The sequence below is a fragment of the Pelodiscus sinensis genome, chromosome 5 (assembly GCF_049634645.1).
Source record: "Pelodiscus sinensis isolate JC-2024 chromosome 5, ASM4963464v1, whole genome shotgun sequence".
Classification (NCBI taxonomy): domain Eukaryota; kingdom Metazoa; phylum Chordata; order Testudines; family Trionychidae; genus Pelodiscus; species Pelodiscus sinensis.
In genome coordinates, this window is record NC_134715.1 from 18520180 (window position 1) to 18537329 (window position 17150).

The window sequence follows — 17150 nt, forward strand, 5'->3', positions numbered from 1 at the left end:
TACCCATGGTCCTGCCAGACCATGGAAGTTGCCGGACCAGAGAGTACCGGATTTTAGAGTTTCAACCGGTACTATTAAATTTGGTAAGAGACAGAAATTCAATTCAAGTCTCTGCACCACTTAGGAGTTACACAGTGAGAACATACATAAAACCTCTGCAGAGTCCTCTGTACTGTGGAAAGGGTCTCTCCATCTGTCCTGTGTGAGTTATCATGGATACTGTTTGCCACCTGCAAGATGTTGAAAAAAGATCTACAGTCACAACCATGCTACCAGCAAAAAGGGTCCTAGTGCTGACCCAACTGGAGAGCCATGGGTATTCTCTGATCCATGGAGCCTGTGAGATAGCTCCTCTGCTGTTCCCTCTCAGGACTCCCTGCCTCCCCCTTCACCTCTGTGCTGGTGAGCCCTGGGTCTGTCCTGCTTCTTAGGCCCTAGTACTGAGAGACCCACCATTGTTTCAACATAACTTGTAGGGGAAGACTCCATATCGAGCTGGATGAATAACCAGCCGAGAAAGATTAGTAGGAGCAAACAGAGAGCCTATAAGAATGGAAAAGGGGTCAGTCAGGCAAGACAACTACACTGTGAAGACTGGAAAATATAAGAGGAAAAAGTGAGGAGTGCTAAAAGTTCAGTGAAATTAGTTCTTGCCAAAGAAATTAAAATAAATAATAAAAGCTTTTTAAGTTGCATAAATAAAAAGAGAATAGGGATGGATGAGGTGGGGTTGCTATGAAGTGTAGATAGGAAGGAAGTTAAAGATGTCTAGATATAGCCCCAAAATTAAATGAATACTTTAGCCTTAGTTTTCAGTAGGGATGCTAATATGAAACATGTGTACATGAAGACAGTATGACTAATGTAAATTAGTATCTAAAAATGTAAATTAACACATCTGAGGTGAAAGAAAAATGTAACCTGGGAGACCAGGTAACTTCCATTCCAGAATGCTGAAAGAACTAGCACTAGTTTGGTAGCAAGGGTTCCTAATAAATATAATACAAATATGTATTTGGGGATAGTACCATATGACTGAAGAAAGCTGATGTAGTACCTATATTTAAGAAAGGGAAAAAAGGTGATTTGGGTAGTTATAGGCCAGAGAGTCAGACCTCGGTATTATGCCAGACTTTAGAACAGACTGTGAAGGAAGAAATAGTTAAACTCATAGGCTATGTCTACACTGGCAGCTTCTTGCACAAGAACTCTTTTGTGGAAGAGTACTTGTGCAAAAACTCTTCCACAAGAGAGCATCTACACTGGAATGTGCTTTTGTGCAAGAGCATCCATGGCAGTGTAGACGCTCTCTTCCGCAAGAAAGTTCTGATGGCCATTTTAACCATAGGGGCTTCTTGCACAAGAAATTCATGTCTACACTGGCCTCTTCTGAAAGAGCTCTTGCGCAAGAGGGCTTCTTCCTGAGAGGGAGCATCAGAGTTCTTGCACAACAAGCCCTGATTTTCTACTGTACAACGTCAGTTTACTTGCGCAAGAACGCATGGCCAGTGTAGACGGAAGGCATGTTTTTACACAAGAGTGACCGTTTTCGCACAAGAATGTGCCAGTGTAGACATAGCCATAGAGCAAGAGGGTAAGAGAGAATATAATGCAACATGGATTAACCAAAGGTAGTTCATGACAGAGTAACCTAATTCCCTCCTTTGAGAAAATAACTATTTTTTTAGACAACAGAAATTCAATAGATCTAATATATTTGCACTTCAGCAAACTATAGGGGAAGTTATTAGTTAAATTAGGGAATATGGGAATCTGTAAAAGCATTGTAAGATGGACAAGGACCTGGCTGAAGAGAAGCAGTGGATTGTGCTGAAAGGTGAATTATCAGGATGGAAGAAGATTACTAGAGAAATAACTCAAGATTCAGTCTTGGAACCAAAAGTATTCAATATTTTTATGAATGACCTTGCCACATACAATATAAATATGCTAATGAAATTTGTTGATACAAAGTTGGGAGGAATTGTCAAAACAGGGGAGGACTGGAGTATTATACAGGAAGATCTGGATGACCTTGAACACTGGATTGACAGAAGGGGATGAATTTGATACTATAAAGTGCAAGATTTTGCATCTATTTTGTCTTTTCTACCCCCTTTTTAATGTTTCCCAACATTCAGTTGATTTTTTTTTGATTGCTGCGGTACTTTGAGTGGGTGTTTTCAGCAAACTATCCTCAATGTCTCTAAGATCTCTCTCTTTTGGGTGGTAATAGCTAATTTAAATCTCATCATTTTTTATATATAGTTGGGATTATGTTTTCCAATGTGCATTACTTTATATTAATCTACATTAAATTTCATTTCCCATTTTGTTGCCCAATCACCCAGTTTTGAGAGATCATTTTGGAATCAGTTAAAGCAAAAATGGTGGTGACCATGAAGATCTGAGGGAATGTCTAGACTACATGGCTCTGTCACCAGAGCCATGTAGATTAGCTTACTAGACATATCCAAATGAAGTGGTGATTTAAATAATCACCGTTTCATTTAAATTTAAATGGCTGCCGTGCTGAGCCAATCAGCTGTTTGTTGGCTCAGCACGCTAGTCTGTACGCTCCGCGGTCGACATCAAAGGCATTTGTCAACTGCTCCGTTATGCCTCGTAGGATGAGGTTTACTGGGGTGGTTGACAAATGACTTTGATGTTGACCACGGAGCGTCCAGACTAGTGCGCTGAGCCGACAAACAACTGATTGGCTCAGCACGGCAGCCATTTAAATTTAAATGAAACAGCGATTATTTAAATCGCCGCTTCATGTGGTTATGTCTAGTATACTAATCTACATGGCTCTGGCAACAAAGCCATGTAGTCTAGACATACCCTGAGAGACCAAATGGCTTTATCCAAAACCTATTGAGGCCATGGAAAGACTCCCATAGACTTTGGATGGGCTTTGAATCAGGCCTCCCGTGTAAGGAAGATAGCAATTTGTATACATATTGCTTCCACAAATATATTATGGCTTATCTCGATACTGTAGGAGAATTTACAATATTTCTTGAATGCCTGAACTCATAAGAAGCTTCTGTTGACCTTTTTAATCTTCTAAATTTCAGTAGAAATATACTGTCCTGATTCAGATTAGACTTTATATCTAAATTTGGTTTCAAATGTAAGAGGCAATGGTAAAATGAAACAGCAAGCCTGGTGCCTTCTGATTTTACAAATCACTGAGTCAAACGTACATGAGATGAGATAAGTTTGTCCCATTCAAAAAGACAATATGCCTCTCAGTGGGTATTGAGATGATAACTGTAATATGCACCATACAAAAGAAGAAATAAGAACTCTTTGTATCATTGAACATGTAACACATTGTTGGCTCTCTGTGGGTTGCTTGACCGAAAAGAGGATTCATGTAAGATAAACCTGGTAATTATTAATTCCCCTGCCACAATTATTTGGCAGCTGCCATTCATCTAATCGATCAGAAGCAGTCTTGTGAAACCCACTTGGAATATAAAGATTGCAATTTCATAGTGGTATGATTTTATGTGCTGGAAAGTACCCAGAAATACTTATATTGTTGTTTAGATTCAAAACAACCTCTGAGGTTGTAATATAAAGTCTAAAATCTAAAAAGCATAACCCTACTGTTTTGTCTTGTGATTTAATACATTCTTTTCCTTACTGTAAAAGTGTAGCAAAGCAAGCATTGCAATTTATAGAAACTTTTCCAGTGTGATCTGGTAGCTGAACTTGAGGACACTGTAAAGAGGAAATGGCAGCATGAATTGTTCGTGTGTATTTAAAGTATCTAAAAATCACAGAACAATTTTTACAGCTCTGGGAGGCTATTTATTTCTCTGTTGAATTTCAGCGTTATGTCCTAAACTCTTAATGTGCTAAGAGTGTTCAGAGTTCACAATACTTTTTTTTTTAACAATGAGAAAAGTGAAGTGTTTTTTCTACAATCTGAGCTTTCAAAAGAGCTGAAATATTGTTGCACCTTCTTCTTTTTTTTTTTTTTTTAAGGAAGATACTTAACTTCAGGCAGAGAAGAGACCTGGGAAAAGGCATTTAGAATGGCGATGGGGAATAATTTGACAATACAGGCAGTCCCCGGGTTACGTACAAGATAGGAACTGTAGGTTTGTTCTTAAGTTGAATTTGTATGTAAGTCGGAACTGGTACATATTGTAGGGGAAACTCTAGCCAAACATTTCTCCAGAGCTCAGTTTTATTCTCCCACACCTCACTCCCCTCAGGGTTTTGGTCACCGTCCCCCGACGAACCGAGTTTAAAGCCCTCCTCACTAGGTTTGCAAGCCTGCCCGCGAAGATGCTCCTTCCTCTCTTCGTTAGGTGGATCCCATCTCTTCCTAACAATCCTTGCGCCCAGAACAGAGTCCCATGGTTGAAGAAACCAAAGCCCTCTCTGCGACACCATCTGTGCAACCACGCATTTACGTCCTCAATTCGACGATCCCTGCCCAGTCCTTTCCCTTCAACAGGGAGGATGGACGAGAACACCACTTGCGCTCCAAATTCTTGGATCCTTCTTCCCAGCGCTACATAATCCGCAGCAACCCGCTCAAGGTCATTCTTGGCCGTATCATTAGTTCCTACATGGAGAAGCAGGAAGGGGTAGCGATCTGAAGGTTTGATCAGCTTGCTAAGCCTCTCAGTGACATCCCGAATGCGAGCTCCCGGTAAGCAGCACACCTCTCAAGATTCCAGGTCCGGACGGCAGAGGGATGGCTCAGTCCCTCTGAGGAGGGAGTCCCCGACCACCACCACCCGTCGTTTCCTTTTGGGGGTGGTGGCCGTGGAACCCCCATCCCTAGGACTATGCATCCCATGCCTTTCAGTAGATGGTGCTCCCTTCTGGTTTCTACCTTGTGGGGTCCCTTCCAGAGCTTTCAGCACTGCAGAGCCTGTGGAGAGAGCTTGAAAGCGATTGCTTACCTCTATAGCATCGGGGGAATCCCGTGCTGGCCTTTTTCCCCTTCTAGAAGTTACATGCTGCCAGTTCTCTTCTTGGTCACGTACTGCCCTCACTGGCTCCTCTGCCTGCCGTGCTTGAAGGATCAGTTGCTGCCTTCTATCAAGGAAGTCTTCATCCTCTCTGATCAAGCGTAAGGTCGACACTTGGGCCTCCAGTCCTCTAATTTTTTCTTCCGAAATCTCGACTAGCTTGCACTTCGTGCAGATGAAATCCGTTCTTTCTTCTGGGAGGAAGACAAACATGGCACACGCCATGCAGGTAACAACAGCAGCAAACGCATCATCAACCATCGCTGCTGTCCTGGAGAAGGGATTTAAAAAGAAAGGCAAGAGAACCTCCCGCCCTTCCCAACTCCCTCTCAAAACTCCCTGTTAGCAATCACCTGTTCGCAAGCTCCTTGGTAGCTTTCCCACTGCCTTATAAAGCCCCTCCCCCTACCAAGGCTCAGCAGAGGCTTCTAGAATTCAAACTTTAATTAGAAGCCAACAGTTTCCACCTGCCAATCACAGCCCCTACCAATCACAGCACAAACTCTATCAAGGGGAGGGGGGGAAGGGAAAAAAAAAAGCCTCACTCTCAAACACAGGGGAAAATAAATAAATAAAATAAACAAACAAACAAAAAGAACACACACCAACCCTCACTCACAAACACAAGCTCAGCACACAGCAAGAAAGCCCCAAACACAACACCCACTTCCCTCAAGACTCCTGTATCTACTTCTCCTCTACCTGGAGAACTCCCCCTCTAAAGCCTCACTCAAACAGGGGGAGAGGGGGGAAAGGAAAAAAAAAAAAAAACCACCACACACCAAACACACACAAGCTCTGCACACACTAAGAAAGCCCCAATAACAAAACACACTTCCCTCAAGAGTCCTGTATCTGCTTCTCCTTCACCTGGAGAACTCCCTCTCAAAACTCCCTGTTAGGATGATGAAGATAAATGAAAACAGGACTATCACGTGTTTTCATACAGCAACTTGACGTAATTTTCTTGCGTTGGGAAGTGAATGGTCTGTATTTTCTTGGATTGTACAGCCGATATATTTGTTGAATTTATAAACATGAGTATCCATGAAGGAAACCTGATTGTTCTGTCATGAGATATTATAAATATTGACTGAGCTGTGCTCAACTAAACTAAGTAATATAGGTTTTTTAATATTGAATCATAATCATTAATTGCTTATAAATAAGCCACATAGTAAGACTTAGAGAGGTGGACATGTTAGTCTGCATGGGCAAATACAATGAGGAGTCCTGGGGCACCTTAAAGACTAACAGATTTATTTGGGAATAAGCTTTCATGGGTAAAAAACATTTTGTCAGATGCACAGATGCATTAATCTGTTAGGGTATGTCTACATTACAAAGTTAATTCGAACTAACGGACGTTAGTTCGAATTAACTTTGATAGGCGCTACACTAGCGCTCTGCTAGTTCGAACTTAATTCGAACTAGTGGAGCGCTTAGTTCGAACTAGGTAAACCTCATTCTACGAGGACTAAGCCTAGTTCGAACTTACTAGTTCGAATTAAGGGGTGTGTAGCCCCTTAATTCGAACTAGTGGGAGGCTAGCCCTCCCCAGCTTTCCCTGGTGGCCACTCTGGCCAACACCAGGGAAACTCTATTGCCCCCCTCCCGGCCCCGGACCCCTTAAAGGGGCACAGGCTGGCTACGATGCCCGTGCCAGGTGCAAGCCTGCCAGCACCCAGCTAGCAGACCCTGCACCTGGCACGGCTCGAGCCAGCCACCCGATGCCCCCCAGTCCTCCTATCCCTCTTCCCGGGACCAGGCTGGCGGCTCCTGGGAGCTTGCCCGGGACCACAAGAGGCGGGCACCCGCCTGGTCTAGTGCGGACATCGTGGACCTCGTCCACGACCTCCGTACTAGGCACAGGAAAGTGGCCGCCTAGGGCAGGAGAGCTGCCAGCCTGGCCACCCAGGAGCAGGTGTGCATGAAAATCAAGGTGGTCCACTGAGACCCCCGCCCCTGAGCCCTGAGCTTACAATGGCCGTCCTGGGTCAGACCAAAGGTCCATCTAGCCCAGTAGCCTGTCTGCCGACAGCAGCCAACCCTAGGGACCCTGGAGGGGATGGACCGAAGACAGTGACCAAGCCATTTGTCTCGTGCCATCCCTCTCCAGCCTTCCACAAACTTTGGGCAGGGACACCACTCCTACCCCCTGGCTAATACCACTCCATGGACCCAACCTCCATGACTTGATCTCACTTCTCCTTAAACTCTGTTCTAGTTCTAGCCTTCACAGCCTCCTGCAGCAAGGAGTTCTACAGGTTGACTCTTTGCTTTGTGAAGAACAACTTTCTGTTACTAGTTTGAAGCCTGCTACCCATTCCTTTCCTTTGGTATCCTCTAGTCCTTCTATTATGGGAACTAATGAAGAACTTTTCTTGATGCACCCTCTCCACCCCACTCATGCTTTTATAGACCTCTATCCTATCCCCCCTCAGTCTCCTCTTTTCTAAACTGAAAAGTCCCAGTCTCTTTAGCCTCTCTTCATATGGGACCTCTTCCAAACCTCTGATCATTTTAGTTGCCCTCCCCTCTCCCAGCCTCTCTCTTCCCCTCTCCCACCTCCTTTTCCCAGTCTCCCTGAGTTTTGTTCAATAAAGAGAGATTCTATTTTTGACCACACGTTTTCTTTATTTTGTACATCAGGAAGGGGGGCTAGGGAAGGGTAAGTGGAAGGAGGTGAGGGAGGAATGGGGTACGAGCCCCCGATGCGGAGGACTGGGCTGTCTCTGTGGGCTTCTGGTGGTGGAAGCTCTCCTGCAGCCTCCCAATTGCCCCCTCTCCTCAGATGGCAGCCTGCGGCAAGTGCAGCCGATCTGATGGCCAAGTGCTGTGATGTGGGCACTCAGGGCACTCCAAGCCAGGACTGCTTTGCAAGCGCGGCACCCCTGAGAACTGTCTGTCCGGGGTGGGTTCGGGTCCCTTTAAGCACAGCCCTTGGCTAGCCTGAGGCAGCAGCTCCCCGCTCTAAGTCCTCATCTGATGCCCTGCTGGCACTGCTTCCAGCCATCCTTAACCCCGGTTCAGGGTCCACTTAATGTGGACATGCTAGTTTGAATTAGCAAAACGCTAATTTGAACTAGTTTTTAGTTCTAGATGCGTTAGTTCAAATTAGCTTAGTTTGAATTAACTAATTAACTAAGTTCGAATTAGCGCTGTAGTGTAGACATACCCTGAAGGTATGTCTACACTACCCCGCTAGTTCGAACTAGCGGGGTAGTGTAGACATATCCTGAGTCTTTAAGGTGCCACAGAACTCCTTGCTGTTTCCATATAATAAAAGTTACTAATGGAAATTATTCCATGTATACATTTGTGTACCAAAAAAGTGATAAATTATTCACCTACTTTTAGTACATACTGCATATATGCTGTATTCAATATCCTTAGGAATACAAACGTGATTTCAATGAGCATTTTAAAGCAATAAAAGAGAATTAAACATAGACTCAAAGTGCTCAATAAAAGAAATAGCTGGTGTAACATTCAGGAACCACACTGATCTTTCCAGTCAAAAATAAATTCTGAGGATCAGCTCTTGAGAAAGTGTAAACTTTCTTAAATTCATGCATTGTATGCAGATTTACACCTGCGGGGACTGAACCCTGAATTTCTCATATTAAGGTCCACATTTGCAAGACACGATCACATATTAGCAGGGTAATGGAATGCAGGTAAAATGAATGTATAGCTGTGGTCAATACAGTTAATGAAAGTGTCTAAAGGAAAGTGTTTAAATTAGAACTAATGCTGATGGGCTAATTGCCTTCATCTATGCTTTAGACAACGGTTATTTGCCATGCTGTTTAATGAGGTTTTTAGAAATTACTCTCTTCAACCTAAAATATTGGACTGCAGTGTATTATCAAGAATAATATAGATCTCTCTTAGCTCTAGCAGTGTGCTTTTTATGGGTCACCATGTGGAAGAAATGTTGGAGGAGTCTGTTGTATTATGAAACTATAGTAATAATCTCTTTTTAAGAACATGGAATACAATTAATCTCTCTGCCAAAATTACGAGAGATAAAGAGTATCAACTTGCTATAGGCTGGGACAGACATGTTCAGGGAAAGAGTCCGTTATCAAGAAAAACACTTTTGGCTTTGAAGATCTGCGTACATTGTCCTTTTTGGCTGCTGAGGTATAGTATATGAAAGAGTTCCTAGTTAAAAGTTTAAAATATGTATTAAAATCATATAGACGTGAACCTGTAAGAGAATGTGGTCAAGACCAGTAGTTTTTGCCTTTGGACTAGGAGTCTGAAAACTCCAGGAGGAAGGTCTAATAGACTGTCTGAAATTTCCAAAGGGGTCCATACCTTCATTTAGAATTTTATAGGGATTCACAATTGAAAACCGCTAGACTAGATTAGAACAGATTACTGAGAGGACTGCAGGATTCTATTCTTTCTATACTCTATGTGCTAAATGGGGCTAATAATATTTATTTTCAAAAGTATAATGCAGACATACACAGGTGCAGGCCATACAAGTGGGTTGGAGAATCCCTCATCCTACAAACTGAATTGGGATGTATTTGTAATGTACGGGAAACAGTATAACTGCTGTCAGATGCACAAAATAAATATTGCATTGTAAAGTGCTGTTGCCAAATGCACAGAGTAGCTGAAGCTGAAAACAATGTGAAAAAAATCTGATCTTTTCGTATATGGGTGAATTTAGTCATTCTTATTAATATAGTATCAGATAATGGTACCAGTCAGGTATCACTGTGGATAGCGCTCTACTAACTCATAGGAAAGACAGCCCCTGCCTCAAGTAGCTTGCAATCAAATTCACAACAAGGTCAACAAAGGGTGCAAAAGAAAATGAGAGAGACTAGGGGAAGGTGTACAAAGATTACATAAATATTATGCATGGCTAGATGGTTTAGGGCCAGGTATCAATTTATTAATAAATTACCATGATAAAGCTGTTACATTTTATACGAATAAAGGTTTTTCAGGTAGAGGTGTGATTTTTAAATTGATGGTATCCATTTAAATTAAATCACAGCATTCACGGAAGAGGTACTATTGCGATGAGTATGTAAGTACCAAGATGGTTAGATAATCACTGCTACATATGCAACCTCTCTTTAGATAGAGGCTTTGGAATAGTAAAGTAATTTAACCATCTCAATGGCTTAAAATTATAATCTTCTTTACACAAGTTCAGAATTGTATATACCAAGCAAATTCTATAGTCAGAATATAATGTACTGAAAAATATATTTCCCATCCTGTGTGAGATGGATTTATAATACATTTCTACAGTTTAATCACTAGGATATATTTCTAATTTATTTCGTGGCAAACTTTAGAGTCATCAGAGTAGCAATTTCCCTCAGTAATAAAAACATGTTTTACTGATTCAGCTCTTCTGGAGATAGCTTATTAGAGTTGTCAACTGATCTTTTAAAATAATGGTTTATTATTTGCCACAAGGATTCATTGTTTAAACCTATAGTGTATTTTATTGCATGTCACTTGCCATTTAAATGCTTAAGATGAGTAGATTTTTTGACAAGTTTACTTACTGTAATAAGAACAAACGCCATTCACTGTATAGAGCAGTGAGTTTGCACAATGGCTACATCAGCCATTCCAACCTCCATTCTCTTAAAAAGTCTTTTCAGGGAAAAAGCCTCAAAAAACAAAAAAATTCTGTCTTCTCTTTTTCCCATCCACATATATTTTCTTCAGCAAATCTGTGAAGTCCACTCACTATCAAGGTAGAACCATTACTTTCAGGCCCAGCCAAAGAGTTTGCTGGGCCCAGGGTGGCACACTATGGTTGTCTGCGCCATGCAACTGGACAGCTCCCAGCCAGAGCAGTGAGTGGGCGGGTGGGCCGCAGGGCAAGGTGGGGCCCTGAAGGCGCAGGGACCAAGGCAACTGCCTTGCTCGCCTTGCCCTAAGGCCAGTCAGTCCTGATTACTTTACTACAACTTCACCCATACCTAACTGCTTCTGCGGGAGAGCCTAAAAGTATTTCTGGGTGAGATGCACAAGCTGTCACAGTTCTTGTTCTCTTTTGAATTTGAACAAGTCCATATAATCGTTTTGGGTGAGATTTTGACTCACGCCACATACTCACCAAGGAGAGCAATACGTAAAATGTCCTTCATTCCTCAGCATGAGCTAGCAAAGCAGGTCACAAGGCAGGGGAGAAAGCAGTCCCCAGAGGATTCTTAGGGTACATCTACACTGCACACTGATTTCGAAATGAGCTATCCCGAAATAGTTATTCTGAAATAACTGTTTTTGAAATAACACATCTACACTCTGGAGAAGCCTCAAAATTAGTCCGAGACAAGCTTCCCTAATGTAGACATGTTATCTCAGTTTAGAGTACCAGGAGGCATGAGGGAGGAATAACTTAGAATGGCCCTGGTGAAGGGCTATTTCGAAATAGCAGCACTGGAGCATTTACACATGCCTTATTTTGAAATAGCTATTTCAAAATAGCCATTATTCCTCATAGAATGAGGTTTACAGATTTCAGAATAAGCCATCCGTTAGTTCAAAATTATTTTGAAATAACAGAATGGCTGTGTAGATGCTCCTCCTCTGGACTGGCAGCCTCCCTGGCAGGCCTTGGCTGTGTCATCTGCCTGCTGCTCCTACTTCGGAGCTCTGGCAGCAGCTCCTTCCCCCACAGTGGTCAGCCCTGACTGAGATGCTCCCCTGGCTGTTATACTGGTCCTCAAGTTGAGGCAAAGGGGACACTACATCGGGACTGTTGGCTCTGGCCAGTAGGCCATACTTCCCTGCAATAAAGGACATTTGGTACTGACTTGGCTGCTAGGCCCTATTGCCCCATTGCCAGGGGCTGTTACTGACTTGGCCACTGGGTCCTATTGCCCCACCAACTGGGGCTGCTACTGACTTAGCCGTGGGGCTGGGTACCCCACTGATGGGGGGTTGTTATTGACTTGGTCGCTGGACCCTAGTGCCCCCGCTGACATGGGGTCCTACTGGCCTAGAGACAGTAATAATTATGGGGTAGAGCAACCCAGATGGGGCCTAAGAGGCTCTGTGCCCTGCCTCCAGGGTGAGGGGCTGGGCTTACCACCCCGGGACACCCTCTCAGATATGATGCTTTGTGCCTGTACCTTTTCTGGGATGGAGTGAAGTTCTTCCCCTCTTAGATCAGATTCTAAGCTACAGCATGTTTACTCCCATCAACCATGTTTACTCCCAACAGATCCATCTGTTCTTCCCTTCAGTAGCTGTAACCCACGATAGATACAGAATCCCAAACAAATTTCTTAAAACAATGTATTGTTTAATCTTAACAGTAGGAATAAGGTAGAGCATGAGAAATTTTGTTATGAATTCATTAGACATCAGTTGCATAATGATTATCAGACCAAATTATACCCTCAGTGACACTTCAACAATGATGGTGTCTCCAGTGGGTTTGCACAACTATAATCAAGATCATAATAGAAGAATATAGGATTATTTTGTTCTACAGGAACTTTTTTACTGGTGATGTGAGAGATGTCACCCCTTAATTTGTTGTCAGAACCCATGGTGAATTTACAGCACTGGTGTTTTGACCATTACCACCTTTTACATTATTGAGTAACAACTCAGAGATTTTTTCAAAGTAAGCAATCACAAATTAACTTCTATATGGTTTACTAATATTTGGAAAATCTGCAATTTTGTAATGGTTTGGTGTGTCATCTGGGAGAGATCCCCTCATCATCCCAACAGAATGGAGCCAGGCCTCCAAACTTGGAACTTCCAAGAGGACCTCCAGGAGGTTCCTCCTTCCCCATTGGTGCTCTCTCTAGACTCTCCCTGCCACAGTTGCATTCATTATACCCATATGGGGACAAAGAGGGATGTATTGTTTTCTGCTCAAGCTCTTTTGGTCCAAAGGTACAGGAAGAATGTAGTTCTATTCTACTACCAGATTTACTCCTTTCCTATTCTCCATTCCTCTCCTCCAGCATGATAGAGAACCCATGGAGATTTCCACAGCATCAAGAGGAAGACAATGATGGTAACCTCTTAGCCTCATCATGCATGGGAAAGGAGAGATCCATTTGCAGATGGTCTCTATGAATGGATCTTGGAGAAATATTCAACTAATTCATGGTACTAACATCATTGCTTCATGTTTTTCTTTTAGGGAATAATTCCTTCCTCATCAGTGCTTCCTCCTAAGTCTGAGACACTATATTGGAGAAAATATTTATTTACTCCCAATCCACAGAAAATATATGATCCAATTCATCACTTCCATTATGTGGTCCATAATGGACTGAAAAATTGGTGACATGCTAGCCACATAGCCTATGGAATTGATTATAATTGGATAATATTTTCTATCCTATTGGTGACAAAATTATACTTTGATTTACAAGCCAACATTGAAAATAAATCCTGAGTTTTACGAACAGGGTATTGATCTATGTGTAAGCAAAGATTGAAACAATCACTATGTTTCCTATTTCTGTGTGTTGGGTTTATGACAAACCAGCAGAAGGTTATCTTCTGTGTGGCACAGATTTTGAGAATAATATTAGGAAGACAACTCTGTAGGTTTTCCATTGTCACAAGGTTCTCTGTTTTATACATACAATATGTGTCCTGTATCTCAAGACAACTGATGATTCTCATAGAAGAAGAATAAACATGCCTGCTTTTCCATTGGTACTGTGTGTTGGCTGCAGTGGCATCTTAGTCCTGAAGAACAGGAACCATGCAGGGCTTGCATGATTAGTAGGGAGTGGTTCAAGACAGTTACATTTTTCATTCTCTGTACAGTTCATTTGAAGTCTCAGAGGGGTAGTCTGTGTTAGTCTGTAACTTAAAAACAAAATAGAACAAGGTGTAGACCTGGAGCACCTTCGAGACTAACAAATTATATATAAAGAGAGAGAGAGAGAAAGATAGAGGGTATGTCTACACTACCCCGCTAGTTCGAACTAGCGGGGTAATGTAGGCATACCGCACTTGCAAATGAAGCCCGGGATTTGAATTTCCCGGGCTTCATTTGCATAAGCCGGCCGGCGCCATTTTTAAATGCCGGCTTGTTCGAACCCCTAGTTTGAACTAGCAAGCCACGAGGCGTACAGATAGTTCGGAATGGCTTGCTAGTTCGAACTATCTAGCCCGTGCCGCGTGTAGCCGCGCGGCACGGGGTTCGAACAAGCCGGCATTTAAAAATGGCGCCAGCCGGCTTATGCAAATGAAGCCCGGGAAATTCAAATCCCGGGCTTCATTTGCAAGTGCGGTATGCCTACATTACCACCCTAGTTCGAACTAGGGTGGTAGTGTAGACATACCCAGAGAGAATCATGAGCTTTCATGGGCAAAACCCACTTCCTCAGATGAGTCATTTGGAGTGATCCTGAAGGTCCTTGCACGCTGATTAACAAGGAGTGCAAAGTTGTGCAATCCAGTGCAACTATGAGTGGATTCAATATAGTTGCAGTGTATACACTGATAGTAGTAAGTTTCTTGACCCTTGCTTATTATGACATTCTGGGGTGCATTCTAGAACAGTGAGGCACCCTTGCCCTGCAACCTAAGGTGCCTCAGAATGCTTTGTTATTGTAGCTCCCAACTGGGCCATTCACAAACCCCTGCCAACATGTTATTGTGTGTGTATAGCCACAGCGCTGGGCTAGTACCTCTAACACTGGCAATCTGTCGGTAAACACCAGCTATGCTCGGAGATCTGGCAGCCTTGGTTGCTACTTGCAAAGTGACCCCAACACACTCCCAGTCCTGGATTTTCCCCAATATGTGTTTTCGACACTGTCCAGCCCTTACCTGGATAGCCCAGATATATTAGGTGATTGACCACCTAAAGGGTTCAATATACAACAATTTATTTCCTCAAATGGAGTTAACCACATAATTCACAAACTAAATTACTTTTCATTGAAGAATAAAGCAAGCTTATTTAACTACAAAGTGAACACAAGCATAGGGCATTAAAGTCAGAAATGGTTACAAGAGAAATAAAGATAAAATGCTTCCTAGTACAAAAACTTAACAGACTAGATGTGGTTCATGATACCACAGTTTCCTAGCAACAGGGCTGCTCACATTTCAGATCAGACTCCTCTCTCCAAGTGCAAAGATTGTTTTCTAAGGTGAAAGATGGATAGGGAGAGAGAAGTTGCGTGGTTTGGCCCTTCATTTTTATACTTTCGTCATCATTTGAAATGTATTATCCCTCAAGATACCTCTTCATGACATTTCTTCCCACTGAAGGGCTGAAAAAGAGTTGTCCATGCTGTTGTACATTTAAATTCAGATCTGTTTGTTCCACCCTTCCTTGCCAAAGAATGGCCACTGGTCAGGTCATTGCCCATCATTTTGACACGTGGCTGGAGGCATCAGTTTGTAATGCAAAGGTGGCTTAAGTCTTACTCATGCAACTTGCTTGGATAGTTTTTCTTGAAAACCTGTTCATATGCTTGTTCCTCTTTGAATGAAATAGTGCTTCTCATATTTGCTCTACTACTAACATCCTTATTTTTGTAAGTTATGTCCTTACATTTGTCAGTCTTCGAACAGAGATATTTCATGTTACTGTTCCACTTGATCAAACTCTTTCTGAAAACTCAAATCCCCCAAAAGCACCTTATTAGATAGTGGTGAGCCGAGAGACTGTTGAAAAATGTTCTGCTATAAGAGAACGGATAAACTGAAAAGTACATTGCACATTTCATTGTGTCCTGCAGAGAAGGAGCTCACAGGACTCACAGAAAGCCTGCACTTCTCATTGTTTGGCACTGGTCAGTTTTACTATGATACAGATATCCTATAACTTGTGATCTAATATGAGTTGAATATAATATCCTTGTCTGAGCACTTTTCCTCTTTGATTTCCTGAAGATGCAGTTTGTCACAGCTTGAAAGGGGTAAAGTTCAATTAGAAGCTCTAATGTTCTTTAGAACTTAAATTATTTAGGCTGACAGATGCCTTTTTACGCTATTATAAGTTTTAATGAGATTGGAACCAACCATTTGCAATTAAGAATCAAAAGTGACTGTGTTTAAATTTCATACAACCTGAATTTATTTGATAGTATTAAGATCCCATAAAATATGCAAACACCGGTGAGCTTATTTTCAATGAATATGGTATTAATCTTCTTACCATTACAGAAGAACGTTACTGCCTGACGACAGTGTTTGCACATTGTATTTTTAAAAATGTATTTAAAAACGTTACTGTATTTTAAAATGTATTTAAAAATCTGTTTTTTTGCTCCATGGACTTTTGAACATGTGATGTCAAGAAACTTCTGAACCAACATGTACTAAAATCTTGTAAAAACTAAAACCAGAGTTGCCAGTGACTCATCTTCTGAGACACTCACTCATTTGTTATCTTCTCACCACTTCCTGCTCCTTTACTCTCTATTGGATGCCATAGCTCAACTTCTATATTACAACAGACACAGGATGCAGCATGGATTTTTCAAAAAAGAATATTTCCATTGTTAGCCTGCTAGGGACCTCTTTTATAGTTGCTGACCAGGCACTCTAGCAAGCTGCAGCTTGCTCCTTCAGCCTTTTCACTCAAATCCTGATTTTAAGAACACTTGAAGGACCAGGGTGACAGTCCTTATTTAGACAATTTATACTTGGCTCCAAGATACACTACATATAAGTGTATTAACCAGTTTGTTGAACACAACAGAGGATGGGATAGTAACATCACATTACTAGCATCAATTCTATAAGTGCCAATGAAGGGGGGAAATGATATATTTAACAAAATTTGACAAAATAATTCTAGCTGCCACTACACAATATTCTATTAAATCATTATGAAGCACGTTTTTTCATCAATCAAGCTCTGAAAGATTAAGATTCTACCTTTACCACCCAATCAACTTATTTGCTGCAAATATGGCTAAGCCACTATAGCCATTTTTTGTATTGTTTGGGGCTAGATTCACAGACCTGAGCTAGGTTTACCTTTTAACTGAATCTCTGCATCTGCACTAGACTCTGTTCTTTCCCATTATGGGCTAAGACCTTACCTTCCACACACAATTAGATTGATGTTCCCTTTTATTCCAGTATATTGCTCAAACTGAAATCATAGTATAGATGTTAAAGAAATAAGCCTTTACATAATATCTTGCTTCTTCCTCC

At 41.9% G+C, this 17150-nt stretch overlaps 1 protein-coding gene and 1 long non-coding RNA gene across 2 annotated transcripts in view; one reads left to right on the forward strand and one right to left on the reverse strand.

Moving 5' to 3' along the window:
- Nucleotides 1-17150, forward strand: part of GRID2 (glutamate ionotropic receptor delta type subunit 2) — a 1112728-nt gene that overhangs the window by 832118 nt on the left and 263460 nt on the right. The window lies entirely within an intron of this gene.
- LOC142829397 (uncharacterized) overlaps nucleotides 1-17150 on the reverse strand; it is a 33596-nt gene that overhangs the window by 15435 nt on the left and 1011 nt on the right. The window lies entirely within an intron of this gene.